The sequence below is a fragment of the Lygodium microphyllum genome, chromosome 8 (genome assembly GCF_053477565.2).
Source record: "Lygodium microphyllum isolate KBCC chromosome 8, Lygodium_microphyllum_v1.1.10, whole genome shotgun sequence".
NCBI classification, from domain to species: domain Eukaryota; kingdom Viridiplantae; phylum Streptophyta; class Polypodiopsida; order Schizaeales; family Lygodiaceae; genus Lygodium; species Lygodium microphyllum.
Window position 1 is genome coordinate 108,665,512 of NC_141142.1, and position 20,201 is coordinate 108,685,712.

A 20,201-nucleotide genomic window follows, 5' to 3' on the forward strand; every position below is an offset into this window, starting at 1 on the left:
TAGATTCTATGGACCATTTAGGATCATTCATAAAATTAATGACAATGCATTCAAGTTAGAATTACCACCTCACTGGAAAATTCACAACACATTTCACATTAGTTTATTAAGACCATTTAAAGGCCAATTACCTATACACCCTGTTTATGAAAACCCACCTTTGTTAGAGGAAGAGACTGAAATACTTAAACCTGAAGCTATCATAGATACAGATTTTATGACCACTAGAACTGGCCGAAGATATTCTAGATATCTAGTTAAATTTAAGAACCATCCTGTAGAGGAAGCACAATGGATGCACGCTAGAGACTTAAATGCTTTCCCCACTCTGTTAGCTCCACATTGAGCTAATAGCAATTGAGGTCAATTGCTATCCCACCCCGGGGGTATGATTCCAGGAGGCATATTTCATGGTGGATTCCGTGCCATGGTGGATTCCATGAAGTTTTACGATGGATTTCGTAAACTTTGATGACCAGGGCTCATACACAAAGTGGATTCTTTGTGCGAGAAGTTGATGGGGACACCTGTCCTTTTCGGGCGTTTCATTAATTTAGTGTGTACATGGGTGATTCCATAGCGGGTGATTCTGCAAAATGCATATTAAATTAATAAACCTTTATGAGTTTAGAGTGCACACTCATAATAAATTAAGGTTAGGATTTATTTCTAACCAATTGATTTATTTATGTAGCTGAAGACTGCTAGGTATTCACTTTTGTCGGTTTAATTGTATTATTTTACTAACGATCGTGAATGCTTCAGTTGATGTGTAGAGATAGCAACAGTAGTGGAGGAAAGCATGGGAGGATAGCGAGTATTCGATTTATCATTTATATTTTGATGGGCTCATACCTTAGGCATGGCGCCTATATTTTGTCATGCCTATTTATTGAGGCGTTGGATATTTATTATTATTTTGTATGCGCATGGGCGCACGATTATGTTATTTCTACTTGGACATTGTATTGGACATGCCAGACTCTTTGGGCACTGCCCATTAGCTTTATTCCTATTTTGTGTTAAAGCAAACTCAAAAGCTAAAAGCTTGCTATTTTGTAATTTTGGCTATTATTTGAGCTTGAAGATGAATAATACATAAAATACATGCTTTGTGGAGCGCTCACACAAGGCATGGGGGGAGATTGCACCCAATTGGTCTCTTGTTCATGTCGTTCATGCTTTTTACCTTGTAATTTGTGCAAAAAGTAGAGTTCTATTGTTCTTGGGGACCTTTTGACATTCACTACGCAAGCATATAGCATCTGATCTGCGCATCATTAAAGATGAAAATTTCTTCACCAAAATAGATCTTCAATCGAGTCATCATCAAATTCGAATGAAGGAAGGAGATGAGTTCAAAACAGCCTTTAGAATTGAAAGAGGGTTATACCACTTCTTGGTTATGCCATTTGGACTATCCAATGCACCAGCTACTTTTCAAGCCCTCATGAATAAAATGTTGCAACCCTTCTTGTTCAAAACAGTTCTTGCTTTCTTTGATGATATCCTAATGTATAGTAAATCCAAGGATGAGCATTTGAAGCATATGAGAGAGGTCTTTGACACTTTACGAAGACACACACTCTTTGCCAAGATGATGAAGTGTTCTTTCATGGAAGATGAAGTTGAATACTTAGGTCATATTATGGGAGAACAAGGGATTAGAGTGGATCCCAATAAGGTAAAATATGTCAAAGAATGGCCTACTCCTACGAATGCAACCTCTTTGAGAGGATTCCTTGGGTTGTCATCCTTCTATAGGAGGTTCATCAAGAATTCTGCTCATGTGGCAGCTCCATTGGTGGATAGGCTAAAAAAGGAAGCTTTCTTTTGGGACTCCATCATTGATCAAAGTTTCAATGAGCTGAAATCTCTTCTAATTTTAGCATCAATCCTTGTATGTCCAGATTTGTTTATCATATGTGCGGATGCTAGTGGAAGAGGAATTGGGACTGTTTTATGCCAAGATCATGGAGTCATAGCCTATGAGAGCCGAAAGCTTGATGACAAGAAGCATCAATTACATGCTTATGAGCAAGAGATGTAAGCAATATTGCATGCTATCAAAAAGTGGCATCATTACATTTATGGCAGCCATTTCAAGGTCAAAAGCGATCATCGTGTGCTGAAATATTTTCTTTCACAACCAAATTATCTCCCAAGAAATGAAGATAGTTAGCTACTCTTCAAGGATATGACTTCAAAATATCTTATATGACTGGAAAAGACAATGTGGTGGCGGATGCCTTATCAAGAATGTGGGCATGTTCCATTTCTACCATTTAAACCATACATAAGGATTGGATCCATGATATTCAAGAGGAGTATTTGCTTGATGAGCAAGCATCAAAGATGATGAAGGAATTTTAGCAAAGCAAAGGAGAAGACTATCCAAATTTGAAATGGCACAACGGTCTTTTATGGTATCATGGTAGAGTATTCTTGACACCACAATCTTCTTTCAAAGACCGTATCTTGCATGAGATGCACTCTTCACCCTTAGCGGGACACCATGGGTTGTTCAAAACATTTGACAATATCCATAAGAGTTTCTATTGGAAGGGCATTTGGAGGGATGTTAAGGATTATGTTATGCAATGTCTTCCGTGTCAACAAAATAAAGATTCCTCTCTTCTACCCGGTGGTTTACTTCAGCCACTTCCTATTTCTCAAGGCAAGTGGATTGATATTACAATGGATTTTATTGTGGGATTACCTACAACAAAGCAGGGGTGGAATAGCATTTATGTGGTGGTGGACCGATTGACTAAATTAGCACATTTTATCCCTACCAAGGCTCAATTTACAGCAAAGCAAGTGGCTAAACAGTTCATGAAATATGTTTTTAAGCTTCATGGTATGCCATTGAAGATAGTATCTGATCGTGATACTAAGTTCATGGGAAGCTTTTGGAGGAGTTTCTTCACTTCTATGGGAACAATTTTGACTCCTAGCATGGCATATCATCCCCAAACCGATGGCCAAACGGAGCGTGTCAATAAATGGTTGAAAGTTTATCTTCGTCATTTTTGCCGTGACACTTGAGCTTTGCGGGATCATTGGTTACATCTTACTGAATTCTGTTATAATAATACTCATTATATGAGCATTGGCATGTCACCATTTGAAGCGCTTTATGGATAAAAAGTGCAAATACCTTCAGCCCTTTTTCATAAAGATGTGAATCCACAAGCCAAGGCTGAAGTTGAGAAAATGGAAGCTCTTTTGCATCAATGCAAGGAAAACATTCGGAAGGCACAAGATGTTATGAAGGCTTATGCTGATGAAAAGTGGAGACCTTTGGAGTTTGAAGAAGGAGATTGGGTATTCCTCAAAGTGCCTAAATCTAGGTATGCTTCTCTCAAAGGCGGTCATAATAAGTTGGCTCATTGTTAGTATGGGCCTTATCAAATTCTCAAAAGAGTTGGTGAGCTTGCATACAAGCTTGATTTGCCTTCTTCAACAAGAATTCATTCTACCTTCCATGTTTCCCAACTTAAGAAATATGTGGGTCAATCCATAAAGGTTTTAGAAGAGTTACCTCCCATGGATGAAGATGGTCTTATCATTTATGAGCCTAAAAAGGTTATTGGCAAAAGAGAAAAGGTTTTAAGGAACAATTTGCTATTGGAGTACCTTATTAAATGTGAGGTTTGCCCATGGAGGAGTCTACTTGGAAACCATCATCATACCTTGATTCTTTTCCTCCATGGCTTTTGCAGGAAACAGAGTAATATCTGAACAAGATAGCTTGCTATATTGAATTTTTTGTCATAAAAATAATTGCTCTATGGTCATCAAAATTTGATTTTTATGTATGGTTGTATACCAAGGATTGTCCTCTACATTTCTATAGCTCATACATGATGATTGGACATTCCTTCTTCAAGTTATGGCCATTCTTGTGCAGCAGTCTGTTTTGGACAATTTCCAACAGTATATTCAAATTTCATACCTATACTTCATTGATATATGAGATCTTCTCCAGCTTGGAGTTTCATTACAGCATGGATTCATCACTTACAAGCTATTCTTGTAATCTTTCTTCATCAATCGTCCCAATTCCAGCTTTGAGGACAAAGCTCTTTTAGGCCAGGATGGCTTGTAATAAAGCATAAATGCCTTAGTCTAGGGTAAGTATAAAAGGTAGAGGTGTAACATGTGTAGTATCTTTTTGCCATTTTACAAACATTACTTGTTTGAGGCCTCAACCCCCCACCATCTAAGAGGATGAATACTCTTGGCCACCATAGCTTGGGGTGCATATCTTGCTGCAGCCTCTCATCATTTGATTCTCAACCAATATTAGTAATACCATTTCTTACCAAGCCATATTGACTATGGCTTCCTGGCATTTTATGTCTATTTCTTGCATTTTCAGTTTAAAATCTTGCTGTGGACTTTAGCCTTATTACAAGTGGATATGGTGGATGTGCAACTTGAGGTGGTGACATGTGAGCCTTTTTTTTGTTGCCACAGGGGTGCTCTTAGACTGTATCCTAATCTTACTCGAACGAGTCGCGAGGTGGCCTTAGGGATTTAGTCAAGAAGGCGTGGCTCTACAGGTATTCCTTGATGTTATCCTAGCATTGAGAGGTGTGGTGGACAAAAAAGGGTGGATGCACCTCGTAAAGTGGCTATCATTCATATATTCAAGGATCCTCATGCAAAACAAGGGAAGCAGGGTTGCCCTCATCATGAGCCTAGCCATAGCACAGCTATCTATTCCTAGGTTAATGTTAAAAAAGAGTGGGGGGAGGTGGGATTCCTCAACTATTGGCTTTTGTTTAAGCAAAAACATAATGATCCTCAGGTAATTACAAGTGGTTATGAAGGCTGGGTTTGTGCAAAAAGAGAAATCCTCAAGGAAGCGGTTAATAGAAGGGCGCAAGTCCCCTACTCTAAAGGTCATGCATTCCTTGGGAGTTGCTGCATTGACATTGCAGATCTTTGAAAATTCATACGTGCCATGTAGCCCGCTATCGTAATCCACCCCATGTCTGCAAGGGTAGGGCATGTAGGCGGGATCATTCCGTTCTTCTTGTAGCATGCCATAGAAATCCATCTATGCATCAAAATTGGTGTCCCAAATCCTCCTCCACCACTTTGGATGTGCCTCATAGCCTTGGATGATTTTGGGAACTTGATAGACCTTGTCCTGCCAGTAGTTCGTGAGCTCCTTCCTCCATTGGTGATGATGATGCTCCGCTCCTCATCCCATCAGTTTGCTAGGGTATTGCCCAAACGAATGACTCCCTCCACTACTTCCAGGGGTAAGACTCGATTTAAGGCCCATGGAAAGAGGAAGAAGAACTCGAAGGGTCGGGATTGGAGCTCTTGTTGTTGCTGGATCGTCAGCTCATGTGGCCAATTAATGGGGTAGTGATCCTCACGTGGCAGCATGGGCTTGTCAGGAAGCTATTGTGGCCGTGCCTATGCCCTCTGTTGGGCTTGCTCCACAAGTTCCCGTCTTCTTCTTCTTGCATCAATAGCACGCTCGGAAACCTGGGTACCCTCCTGCTCTTCTGGGGGTAGATTAGGTGAGGGTGGACTAGCCTCCCGAATTTTCGGTTCTTCTTCGAATGCTTGCTCGAGTCAGGCCCTTCCTTGGTGTCTTGTTCCCATAGGGAGTTGGATCGGGGGTGAGTGGGGCTACTCTTGTTCCTCGAATCCAAGTTCCCTGAGCTCATCGGTGGAGAAGCCGCCTTGTCGCAAGTAGCTACATTGCTGCTCCTTGGTTATGCCTGTGTCGGTTGGAAGTGTGCACTCCTGCAGGCCATATCTTAAAGCTCTGGTTGTCAGTTCTAGCTTCCTCCTCATTCTCTCCACCGATTCCTCACCTTCAACTTGTGTGACATGAAGCACAGTGCTCAAAAAGGCTTGCCTCTGCGTGTTGGAGCACGCTTCAGTGGCCTTAGCTTTGGACTCTACGAGCATCCTCCCACATTCTGATACTGCTAGGCATTCTATTAGTCCCGCACTCTTTTGAGGTTGTGTTCCTCCCACTACTGTGCCTTTTCTTCCATGTCTTCCTTAACCCTCTCTATATCTTAAGACAACATCATTACCACCTTGCTACTCGCTCCAGATTTCCATCATCTTGATCTTCTCCTTATCCAAATGGTTCAACTGATCCTTGGCCATCCTCCTACCTTGCTTAGCCATAAAGTTCTATTGATAGACTTTTGCAATCCATTCTGATAGATCTTCAGCAGTTTGCGCACAGCTTTCAAGCTCTCCCTGGTGCAGCTTCCTTTCGGCCATGGCCATGGCCATTAGTGCCTCCACCTCCTCTCGGACATTCTTCAGGTTGTCTTGTAGGCTTCTTGTGGCTTTGTCGATGGCCTTGGTCCTCATTTCTCCAGCCTTCCTTGCTCTTCCATTGCCATCCATAGCTAGAATACTAGGGCATCCTCCTGTTCTTGGCATTATTCTTTTGGTTTCTGGTCTCCTTCTCGCAGGCTTCCTTGTAGTTCTGCATGCATAGCTTCCACCCATGCCATTTGCTGCTGGAGCTCATCATATTGCTAGATGGGCCACTTCTGGCTCTGTGCTCTGCCACCAAGTCTTGGGCTTCATCCTCTAGTCTTTGCCTTAGGCAATCTTCATTTTCTTGAGCCTTCATTTCTTGGGCATTGAGTTGCTTCTTCAAGCTCCAAAATTCTTTCTGATGCTCAGAGGCTTGCCATGTCATCTCTAGTTGTAGGGCTATTGCAACCTCTTTCGGCCTCCAACTCCAAAGTGGTGGCCTTCTTCTCTTCCTTGGCTCTCTCTAGCTAGGAGTTCTACCACATAGGCATCATAGTCCATGGCCGAGGGGCATCGTTGGCAATGTTGTGGTGGACGCTTCCAACTTTTGCCACTTTGGGTCTTGCCTGGACTCGGCATCTTCCACTGACAACCTTTTGGCTCCTGCCCCTGGCGCCATCTCTTGTACGTTTGTGACGGAAACTGCATCATGGACATGAGCTGAGTGGTGTCCATGGTAGACACTGGCTCATGGGTGATGGAGATGGTGGTGGTGGTTTGAGGTGTGAGAGCCAAAGGGAGGGGGTGCAATGGGGCCTTGCCCTTTCCTGCGAGCACTGGGGCTACTTCAGCGCTGCCGATTGGTTGCCTTTGTACCATGGGCTCAAGGTGGCCATTCCTTTGGAACCGTAGGCCTCCTCTACAGACCTATGCATGGCCTCCGCCATGTCTTCATCTTCCTTTCTTTGTAGCTCATTTATCTCTCTCTCGACTCTTCTCTTTCTGTCATCTTTGGCCCTCTTGGACTCTTTTTGGGCCTTCCTCAACTTGGCCCATTCTTCCCTTGTCATCATTTCTTTTATCTCCTTCTTCAACTTTGATGGGATTCCCTTCGTATGTGACTTCGACTCTCCTTGGCCGGACTGCATCTCCTACTCTTCCTTATCACTTATAGTCCTTTTGCTTAACTACACTTGTTCATGGTGAGGCAGTCGGTCAAGGGTTTCCCCTACTCCCTCTCCACCTTCCTCTATGTCCTTCAAGGCCTCTTGGATGATGGCCATTAGGATCCCACCAAACCTGATGGTGGATGCTTTGGAGGAGGACTTCTTTGGAATTGATTTTTCCGTGGAGGTCGGGGATTCTCCTCCTGCTACCGTTCTACCAGTGTTCAAATCTTTTGTTGAGCTTTCAATAGTTTTGCGCACGAGGGCATTCCAATCTATTTCATCTAGGGATCCTGCTGTGATGCTCTCCAACAATGACACCCCGATTCTATTAATAAGGGCATTGTACTTTTGACTGGAGAAGAGAGTATGGACCATCTTTACCTGCAACTTGATCTCAAGATTTGGAATATCTGCTAAAATTACCCTATCCACTGTGTGTACGGTAGCCTTGTTCATCCCTAGCATGCTATACACGTCCCTTTTTGGGCATCACTCGGTCCTACTAGTTAAGCCTAGGGTCTTCTCCACCACCTCAGGGCTCAATTCCACCTCTACTTGGTGGGCTTCTTCCCCTTGAGAGCCCCTGGCACTCTTAAAATAAATCGTGGTGCGCCTTGCGTTCTTTTACGAAAGCATTGACTTTCACTTTTTCTTGTGTGCCTTTCTCCTTGATTCATGACTTTTTTGCACTTCTTGTGTTTCCATATTTCTCCTAGCGCACTTCGTCTCCCGTTTCACTTTTGCCTTGACCTTATCTTCTGCTTTAGATTTTCCCGATTTTCTACCTTGTTCGTCGAGGGTTAACACATTAATTCTTGTAGAAGCCTGATGAGGAGTCTTAGGTAATTACATGTGGTGATGAAGGAGGAATCAAGGCAGTTGGTAAACTCTTTTACAAAGGAACTACATCAGCTGGCTAGAATAGATAGGTTATATTGGCATGAGTCACTCTAATGTTGGGAATTTTTAGGAAGTTACACCTCATATTCATTCTCTTGATATTCATGGCTATATCTATGTAGGTAGGGGCAGTATAGTGGATCTACTCATTCTTTTTTTTGTGAGTAACAAAAGGCTCCACAAGCTCTCTTGTTATTTTCTAGGAATAGATAATGCCATCTTGGTAAACTTAGCTATTCTTCTCTGGGATTCGTTTTTAGGTATCTTTCTCTACTTACTTAAGCTCTATAATATTTTTGATAGGTTGTGATATCTATGGGATCTAACCAATTCATTGTAACATTTTCAGTTGTTCATATGAGCAGCCATACTATGTGCAAGGGAAGCAACCTTTTTAATGTGCTCTTCATAACTTTGAAATCTTGCTTCTCTTAGTACCTTTGCTAAGTCTCTTTTGGGTGATGTTCATCTTCTTGTAGTAGAAGCTCAAGGGGAATGGAATTTTTTGTTACCTTCTGTGATACTAAGCTCTCAAGGTGTATGTTTTGCAAGAGCATACCCATACTGACCACAATGATTCACATCAGTGCATTGCCGTGGTTGATAATACTATTGCGTGCCTCTATGTGAGTTGACTTTAGATTGGGATCTTTCATGTGAGAACTTTATGAGCCTTAGTTGAGGACTCAGTTGCACATTCCAACTAACATTAAAGTCTTGGTTGACAACATTCCTTGTTATGATATCTTCCAATAACCACTTTGGAACTCTAGCTAGGATAGTTATGGCTTTATTATAAGTGAAGAGATGATGGAACACCCATGTTGTGACTTGAAGCTCTTCATCTACACTGGCTTTTGACATTATTGCCTCATTGTTTACGGTCATGTCATCCCACCTTTGTGCAACTTGTGGTGTTTTCTATGTCCTATTATATATTTTTTATTTTAACTTTTATTCCAAGCTTTCTTTTATTAATTATGGACTAAGCTCAAAATTTATCATCCACTACATAAGTTGGATGGCTAGCTTGTTTTAGAACATAGGATAATTCGTTGGATTTGGTGACTAGATGCTAATTTCTGATGGAGAGATGAACATGGCATAAAGTGAGCATTGATGTCCACAACTCAAAGATAGTCAACTAGGCCACACTTGATTACCAATTCCCTTGTGGTTTGGTATGGCTTCATCAATCTTTCCAAATTGGCTAGGAGTTGTTGTATTAGTCCTACTCCCCATATGCTTACTTGTAGATCAAAATTTAGCCTTTGTTGTGTGATGAACACTAATTTTTCCTCATTGAGGGGCTCTTTTCATTAGTACTTGACACAAAATTTTTAAAATAGGAGGGATAGGGATGTGTTGGGCTACCACTTGGTAAAAAAGAATTAATGCTCATTAGAATTATCTACGGGAAGAATGAATTACAATTTACTTATTGCTTTTAATCTTATTAATATTTTTACTACCAAAAGAGATTGTGGCTCGGTCAAGGTCTTCTTGATGGTCATATCTTTGTACGGAGGATTTTAACATAGAAGAATAGATTGAATATCTCCCCCCATAGAAAAGAGTACAAGCTTCCAAGCTTGTGGACTGGGGGTTTAGTGTATGCAGAGTATTATGAGTTATTATTTAATGAATGGTCTCAATTTTATTATTATGTACATCAAGAATGGTTTTCGTTAAGAGTTTTAAGGATTTATTGGTCAAAATGCGGGTTATATGTGAGCTTGGTGAGAGTATCCAAGTCAGTTGGTTGAACCATATGAGAACGGAATTTAGGTGTCGGGAAGTGCTTAAAAATAGCTAAACATTATGAATATCAAGGGAAAAATATTCACTGTCAAAGGCGGCGGCTCGATCTAGGATGATTTTAAGCAACAAAGTGCTTTAAAGATGCCCGAGCGATATTTTTTGATTTTTCATAATTTTTCAGACAGTTGTGTGGGTTGACACGAGCTACTAGTCAATGCGGGATGCCAAGCCAGATGCCCAGGATTTTTCAGAGCTCAATTCGGAGTCCGGATGGGGAAATGGCCACAAAATGGTCAAGATATGAAAAGGTGGACACTTGGGAGGCCAAATTTGAGCATGCCTTTTGAGTTTGGACACCCCCCCCCCCCCCCAAAAAAAAAAATGCACCTTATGAAGCAAAAAAAACGTGGAGAGAGAATGAAGAAGGATGAAAAAACGTGGAGGAAGATGGCGCCCGAAAAATGTGCCATGGAGGATGGAGAGGCAACTTGCCTGCTGCAAACAACCCCCCCAATGGATTATGGGGCTTCATTCCCTCCTGAATGCTGACTCTATCGCCGCCCTTCGCTCCTCAATTGATGGCCTGAATGCTGAGATGGAAATCTATTCTTTCTCTCTCCTCCCTCTCTCTCTTCTAAGGGTAAATTCATGTGGGAAGAGAAAGGAAGAAGAAAGAATGATGGAGGCTTGTCCAGCATTGATCGGATTGCTCCACGGGCTGGAAATGGTGATTTGTGATCGTACTGAGCATGAAGTGCTGCTGATTTTCAGATTTGCAGCCATGGACATGAAACCCAAAACACGCAAATAAGTGGTAATTCAATTTTTTCAAAGGAAATTTGAGATTTCATGGCTTTTGATTGATAAAATGTTGTTCATGTGGGCTAAAAATTGTTTAAGTTGTTGTTTTCCATGAGTACTTGATGTTCATAATCAGAAAATCAGAAAAATATGCATCTTGTGACTCAAAATAATACACTAAAACACGTAAAATATGGAAAATCAAGGAAAAATGATGGTTTTGGGGCATAAAAATGGAAAAATGAATAGGAACACCAACTAAATTTTCAATTTTGCTGCAAGAAGCAAAATGCCTTATAAATCTATACAACAAGGCAACATTTGATCGATGGGAGGGTAGAGTGGTTAAAATGTGTCTAAATGCGGAGTAAAATGATGAAAAGATTGCTGTTTTTTTTGTTTGGATGCCATATAGGTCGGTGAATAATTATAAAATAAGGGCCTAGTAGTACGAGGGTTTCCTTGGTGCTAGGTTCGTGCAACGCCGCATAAGAACGGTAGTTGAAGGATGTTTTCCATATGTGCACAATATTGATTTTATAAATGTTTGAGCACTTAGCATCCACACTATGCATGAATCATGGAAATATTTAAAGGTATCAGAAATCCTGGATGCACAGCAATTGTTTTCATTAGGACCTTGACCCACGTTGAGTGAGAGATAGGACACCCTAAGCCATAGGCTAGTCGTGGGGTCTAGGGAAAAGAGAAGTAAGGACAATGGTACATTCCTGTATACGATTAAATGGTACCTTGAGTGGATTTTGTGCGACATGTTTATATGTTGAGCGACGCATCGAGGGGCCAATCCCCAAGGTGTAGGAGAGTCGCAGAGGGGTGGCGGCATTCAACCATTGGAGGACCCCCTATGTCTGTGCTTCGTGCCATTAGGCAATGTATAAGAGACTCCCTCTGAGGAGTAGTGGGTGAGAGAAGAGTGGACTACAAACGATGTAATACAAACACACAAGATGTCTAGGAAGGCAATGTATGTGGCATCAACGCTCCTGGCCGCGAGGCCGTGGGGTTGTTGAGCGCGTGAGATAGAGGTCCGGCTAGTGCGCGAGCCAGTGCCGGCCCGTTCTAGGTTCCATCACCATAAGGACACACAAAATGGAATGTAAGGTTGCTAAGCAGTGAGGGTCCATTAAATCGAATGGAAATGTGAAGCTCCTCCTTGGTAAAGATCTTACCCAACAATAGGTGATGGCAACTCTTTAGGTGCATCGAGTTTGTGGGCCTCAAGGATAGCTCATAAGGATGTTGACTTGTAGTAGGTTGGGTCACTACCTGAGCAAGCTAACTATATGATGCTTCTCAGTCAAGGTATAAAAATGACTACCTTTAGTGGCTATTTTGAGGTACTCTTGGTACCAATTCTATGTGAAATAGTTAGAGGAGGTGCAATGTTGTTTAAGTTCTGTGTGAAGTCAGGTATAACAAGTACATGGATGGGAGGAATGCAACATTTTTGTAGTTGATGTTTGGGTGGTTCACAAGAGAGTTGCTCTTGGATAGGAATGGTCTTATGAAATACTTGCTTATGCTCTTCCCACAAGGGGTGCCGCTAGGATGGGAGTGTGGTCATGTCAGTGTTAGCTAGACCTAGATCTATCCATCCAATGGAGGCAAAGAATTCTTAAGCATCATTGGATTTCTCTAGCCTATGAGAAGAGGCTTTTACTTGTGTATTAAGACCATATTTAGTCACAAGAAGTTCACTCAAAGACACCCTAGGAAAGGAAGAATGCTATTACCTCAAATCTAGCAAAAATCAACCTCATCTAATCCATCATACCATGCCCTTTAGGTATTGGCCTTAAGGATAACTAAGAAGTGAATCTAACTTTCAACCAAAACAAAAAATTCATATCACAATCTTGGGGTTTAAGAGACTTCTATTCAACCAAAAGCATATTTTCTTTCTAAATTTCCAAACACTAAAGCCCCCTTAAAGGTGTCTTCACCAAGGGACCTCCTCCTTGAGAAAACTCCCATCCCTTTGCTTTTGAATTATAAAGAATCTTGTAAATCACAAAAGGCTATGGATCTTATATACTTGAATCTAAAAAGGAAAAACTAGAGGACCTAAGGTACTAAGATTGTTGTGTAATGCATATAATGATTGATGTTTCACCTAATGAGGCAATCGTGTTAATGATACCAAGGAATCCACATGAAGAAAAGCACAATGAAAGTCTAGCCTAACCTTTCAAGAAGCCTAAACCTAAGTCTAAGGTGAGATAAAAAGCACAATAACTCTAATTATAAGTGGGTTGAAGAGAAAATGTGAAAATAACCATTTAAAAAACCATAAGAAAGAACAAGAATGATGTGACATCAACTTAAGCTACCGGAGGGTTTTCTTCAAGACCTCAAATCCCTAAGAACCCACTGGTTTTCTTCAAGACCTTAAAGCCCTAATCTAGAACCAACTAATTTTCTTCAAGACCTCTAATCCCTAATCTGGAACCCATTAGTTTTGGTCAAAGTCATAGCTAAAAGCTACCAATAGACCCAAACACAAAAGCTGTAGATCCCAATGTAGAAGCCAAGGAAACGGCCATACAAAAACAAGAGTATAGATAAAAAATTTCTAAGTGGATATCTAGAGATATGAAAGGGAGAGAAGGATCGAAGGTTGGACTCGAGAGCTATTACAAGAGAGCAAGAGCAAGAAAGGGAGAGACAAGAAATGGGAACTCCAATAGTCACAATGTGTGACCGGGCCTTCCTTTATTCAAACTGTCACTAAAAGAATAAAGAATAAAGTGACTGTGACAAGCGCCCGCCACCTGCAGTGTACAGTGGTGGTGACTGTCAGGGTAGTAATATACCGGCGGCTAGCAGAGGCGCACATGGAAGACCGGATTCTTGGCTAACTGAATAGCACTCATTGAATCTGAACGTAGTGTAGGGATAGCATCAATACCAAGGTCAGCAACTAAACGACCCAACCAAATGGCCCCCTTGCAAGCCTCAGTGGCTGCAACATACTCGGCCTCTGTAGTAGAAAGGTACGTGCATTTCTGCACCCTGGACATCCAAGAAATAGCACCTCCAGCATAGGTGAATACATAGCCGGAATTGGAAGTCCTACTATCTGCATGTCCTGCATAATCAGAGTCAGTGTACCCCACGACTCCTATATCCTGGCTGCCATAGCATATGCACATATTTGCAATGCCCTTCAGGTACCTCATGATACCCTTCATGGCATCCCAATGCTTCTTGCCAGAGGTGTAGCCATATAGCGTGCCACAACATCAACTGCAAAGGAAATATCTAGACGAGTGGCTATCATGGCATACATAAGACTGCCCACTGCGGATGCATAGGGAATCTTGGCTATCTCGGCCTTCTGCTCTTCTGTCTAAGGATAATCAGCCTATGATACCTTCACATAAGAAGGCAATGGACAGCCAATAGGCTTTACATCCTGCATGTGGAAGCACTCAAGGACTTTATGAATGTACTCCCTCTGTGACAAGTAGAGGAGTCCCTTATGCCTGTCGCATCTAATGCGCATACCAAGTATGTGAGCAGCCTGTCCCAGATCTTTCATCTCAAAGCTCTTCTTGAGATGAGCCTTAAGAGCATCTAGCTCATCGTGAGCTTTCCCTACTATCAGCATATCATCCACATAGAGTACCAAAATCAATAAAGAACCAACACAGGCTTTCTTCGTGTAAAGACACGGTTCCATAGCACTCCGACTATAGCCCTGTGACTGCATAAAGGCATCAAACTTATGATACCACTCCCTAGGTGCCTGGTTCTAGCCATAAAGATTTTCTTCAATTTGCACACTAGGTGCAGCTTGCCAGGTTCTGCAAAGCCCTTAGGCTGCTCCATATAAATCTCATCATGCAAGTCCCCATGTAAGAAAGCCGTCTTGACATCCATCTGGTATAAATCCAAGTCAAGCTGAGCAACCAAATCCAAGACTAAGCGCAGGAGAGTGGTCTTCTTAACCACATGAGAAAATACCTCATCAAAGTCCACACCATGCTTCTGCTTAAAATCCTTTGCTACCAATCTATCCTTGTATGCCGACTTGGGGTGTCCAGGGGTACTTTTTAGCTTGTACACCCACTTGCATGGCAAAGCCTTCTTGCCCATAGGCAAGGAAACCAAATCCCAAGTGTCATTCTTATACAGGGAGTCTATCTCAGACTACATAGCCCTCTCCCAGAAGTGATTGTCACCCCTATGCATAGCCTCATCATAAGTGAAAGGCTCTCATGCATCTGTAACTAAGACATAATGCATCGAGGGCTGAAATCTATCTAGTGGACGTCTGTCTCAAGTAGACCGGCTCTGCTGCCTGCCCAGCTGCCTGTTCAACACCTTGACCATGAGCATCTACTGCAGCTGTAGGTTGTCCAACTGGCTGTGCGGGAGCTCTCGGCTCCTCCTAAAATATGACCCTACGGATCTCAACAACTCTCTCAGGCTGCCTATGCATCTTGTCTTCACGGAAGACTACATCATGATTGCGGATGACTTTCCACACCTGCGGATCCCAGAGACGGTAACCCATCTCGCCTGCATCCCCATAGCCAATGAAAATGCATTTGACACTCTTGGGATCCAGCTTACTTCTCTTGTCCCTGGGCACATGGCAAAATGCCTCACATCCAAAGACACGGAGATGCGCATAAGAGGGGGGTTTTCCAATCCATACCTCCTTTGTAACCTGGAAATCCAAACCACTAGAAGATAATATGTTTATAACATGCAGAGTTGTACTAACTGCCTCAGCCCAAAAGCTCTGTGGTAGGTCTGTATGACTAAGCATACTGCGTACACGCTCCTGGATGGTTCTATTCATCTGCTTAGCCAAACCATTCTGGGGGGTGTAGGGGGCTGTCAACTAACGCTTAATACCCCTCTCATCACATAATTGCTCAAAAGCACGTGAGACATACTCACCCCCATTATCTGTCCTTAGGAATTTTAGCCTATACCTAGACTAGTTCTCAACCAATGCAAGCCATCTTTGAAACACAGCCAAGACATCGGATTTCAACTTAACGGGATAAGCCCAAACTTTTCGTGAAAAATCATCTATGAACGTAACAAAATATTTTGCACCACCCATAGACTGACAAGGCATGGGCCCACAGACATCCGAATGTACCAATGCCAAGGGCTCACTCATGTGTGGCCTACCAGACTTCTTATGCGTAGACCTAGTCTACGCGCCATAAAGACAATGTTCACATGAATCAAAACATGCATAATCAAGGGGCGGTAAGTACTGCAAACAAGAAAGCATTTTCATTCCCTTCAAAAACGTATGGCCCAAACGGGCATGCCAAAGGGATACATGTGGGATAGAACCCACAGACAAATCATGATCAAGGGAAGAAGCTAATACAATCAAGGGGTAGAGACTTCCAGCCTTGGCACCTCTTGTCAAGATTGTGGGAGAGAAGGAAGGAGTCTCACTTGAAGCTTTCTTGCTTGCACAATGGGGGAATACACACAGAGATGGAGGCTGAAAACAGTTTTCCTCTTCTTAGTTATGTAAGCCAAAAGAACTCTAGTACATAGAAATAGAAGAACCCTATATATGGGTCTCAAACCAAACTCAACTAACTAAGGTGGCATACTAACTGAGCCACGAACTAGAGTAGATAAGGATAGCTATCATCTAGCTATTATTCATGGGCGGTGTACCAACCGCATCTGCAACTGACAAGTCGGTGACATAAATGCACAACGGTCACCCTGGCATATCACGAGTGGAGCTCGATATCTCAACACTCCCCCTCGAGCTCAATCCCAATTCCTGCACACCAAGCAGGTCTCTGAACTTGCGCAGCTTCTCTGCGCCCAATGCCTTCGTGAATATGTCAGCTACTTGATCCTCTGTGCTGACATAAACTAGATCAATAAGACCTAGTAAAACCCTCTCCCGCACATAGTGATAATGCACCTCAATGTGCTTTGTTCTAGCATGATAGACTGGGTTATTTGCCAAGTGTATACTACTCATGTTGTCACAACAAATGACAACTAATCCATCTGTAGACTGATACATATCATAAAGTAGCTTATGCAACCAAGCTACCTCACATGCAACCATTGCTACACCCCTGTACTCAGCCTCTGTGCTCGACAAGGCAACTGTAGGCTGTTTCTTGCTGCTCCAAGTGACTGCAACACTCCCAAAAGAGAACACATATCCACTCGTAGATCGTCTATCAGAAATGCTACCAGCCCAATCAGCATCAGTGTATCCATGCAATTGTATCTGAACCCCAGTCTCATAAAATAGTCCATACTGCAATGTGGACTTCACATACCTGAGTATGCGTCTAGCCGCATCCAAATGCAGTTTCCTTGGAGCCTACATAAACTGACTTACCAATCCAACAGCATAGCTCAAATCTAGCCTGGTAATAGTTATATAAATCAAGCTTCCTACTATGCGTCTGTACATACTAGGGTCTTCCAGAAGCTCACCTACATCTGTGCTCAGCTTCACATCCTGCTCCAAAGGAACTGAAATAGGCTTATAGCCTGTCATCCCATACTTGGACAGCATGTCCAATCCATACTGCCTCTGCAAGAGCTGTATCCCACTTGGTGATCTAATCACCTCAATGCCCAAGAAATAACGCAGCTCTCCCAAATCTTTCATCTCAAACTTCTACTTCAATAGCATTTTCACATGAAGGATATCTTCATCACTGTCACCTGTCATAATCAAATCATCAACATAAATGACAAGTAGCATAATACCTTTCTTTGTTTTTCTCACATAAAGTGAGAAATCTGCCTTGGAAATCTGAAAGCCAATAGTGACAAGATACTATCCTATCTTGTCAGACCATGCTCTAGGTGCTTGCTTCAAGCCATACAAGGCTTTCTTCAACCTGCAAACAAACTCAGGATGAATAGCATGCATATAACCTGGTGGCTACTCCATATAGACCTCTTCTTGCAAATCACCATGCAAGAAGGCATTCTTTACATCCATCTGATGTAAAGACCATCCCTTTGATGCAGCCATAGCAATGACTGCTCTTACGGTTGCCATCCTTGCAACCGGACTGAATGTTTCTTCATAGTCAATGCCATATGTTTGTGCATACCCCTTGACTACTAATCTTGCCTTGTATCTGTTCACAGAACCATCTGCATTGTGCTTCACCTTATAAACCCACTTACAGCCAATTGCATTCTTACCTTTAGGCAAATGTACCAATTTCCATGTAGCATTTGCTTCCAAGGCATCCATTTCTTCATCCATGGCTTTCTCCCATTTTTCTTTTCCCATGGCTTGCTCAAAAGAAGTGGGTTCTGGTTCCTGTATCACTTTGACCATATATGCATAGTGAATGGCTATAAATCCATCATATTTCAGCCTATCCACAGGATACCTAGCTCTCGTAGACCTGTGCAAAATAGGTTCACTCCCAGGTGCTCTCAAAACATCCCTGGTCTTCCTTACTCCAGGTGTAACAATAGAAGGAATACCCAACTCATCATCAATGCTCTGTTCTGAGCCACTGGATTCACCATCCACATAAGAGTGACCTGCATTCACATCAAACATGGGCTGATTAACCTTCTCTTTTCTTTTTCGTGATACCTGCATACCACTATCTGTATTGCTTTGAGAAGATTCTCCTGATCTCAATCTACCTGTCCATGGCGAAGAATGTGAACCACTGCTAGAGGACACTCTAGGTCCACTAATATTTTGTGACTGCTGCTGTGAATTCTGTGCAGCATTACCATTTTGTGCATCTACATCATCAATTACATTTACTGGTTTATACCAGCTACTCATCTCATCAAAAACAACATCTCTACTCACTGTAAACTTACGAGTAGAAGGGTTATAGCATCTATACCCTTTTTGCTGCAGAGAGTAACCAATAAAGATGCACTTCTCAGCTTTTGGATCCAACTTGGATCTCAACTCATCTGGCACATGTACATAGGCAATGCAACCAAAAATTTTCAAATGAGAAATATCTGGTTTCCTACCAGTATACCTCTCCTCTGGAGTCATCCCATATATTGTTGCAGTGGGAGTCCTGTTCATTATATAGACTGCTGTAGCAACTGCTTCAACTGGCAAGTCTTTTTCGTTGAGCATGGCACGAGATACCTCTCCAATATGCTTGTTTTTCCTTTCTGCAACTCCATTTTGTTGTGGGGTATGACTGCATGAATATTGCTGCTTTATGCCATGCTCCTGCAGGAACCTTGCAAACTCATTTGAGAGGTACTCTCCCCCTCCATCTGACCTTAGGCATTTTATTTGCAGGCCTGTTTCTTTTTCAACCATAGCTTTAAGAGTTTTGAAATGCCCAAAAACTTCACTTTTCTTTTTCATAAAATACACCCAAATTTTTCTGCTATAGTCATCAATAAAACTGAAAAAATAATGATAGCCTCCAAGAGATGCAGCTTTAGTAGTCCACACATCAGAGTGGATTAATTCCAATGGCTTCTTACTCTCTTGAACATGTCTAGGAAATGGTTTCCTTGCCTGTTTTCCAAACTGACAGGCTTCACATACCTTATGCATTTTTGCAACCTTGAATTTGAATTTTGGCAATCCTGCAACAATATTTTGGGCCTGCATTGATTTAAGTCGCTGTACATTAACATGACCAATGCGTTTATGCCAGATATCAATATCTGCAACTACACCGGTCCCATGTGCAAACATTGCTGCACTCAATTCAGGCATGTCTGCATCCAATGTAAACATTCTGCCCTTCTTCTTTCCTTTTGCTATCAAGCGACCTTTATTTTTCATATCCTCAACAAAGCATCCATGAGGATTAAATCTGACCTACAAGCCCTGCTCAACCATTTGACCAACAGAAACCAGATTCTTGGTGATATTCGGGACATGAAATACATCGAACATGTATTTCTTTTTCCCATCCTGCATAGACAGAGGAATTTTTCCAATCTGCACAATAGGATGTGCAGTATCATCACCAGTCTCCACAAATCCTGGGATTTCCATTTTCCTTGCATCCTCCATCCATTCTGCATGACCTGTCATGTGGTTTGATGCACCTGAGTCAACATACCATACATCATTGCTTTCTTCTGCACTTGTCACAGAATTGTTCATGTACTGCACCATAAACAAATGCTCATTTCTGTCATCACCCTATCTACTAGAAGATGCATAATTTTCTTGTTGCAGTTTTCCATTCATGATGTCATTCTGCTTTTTATAGCAGTCTTTAGCCATATGACCCATTTTACCACAATAGTAGCATTCAACATTACTGTTTGCATTTTGGCCTCTTTGCCATCCACCATGACCTCTTT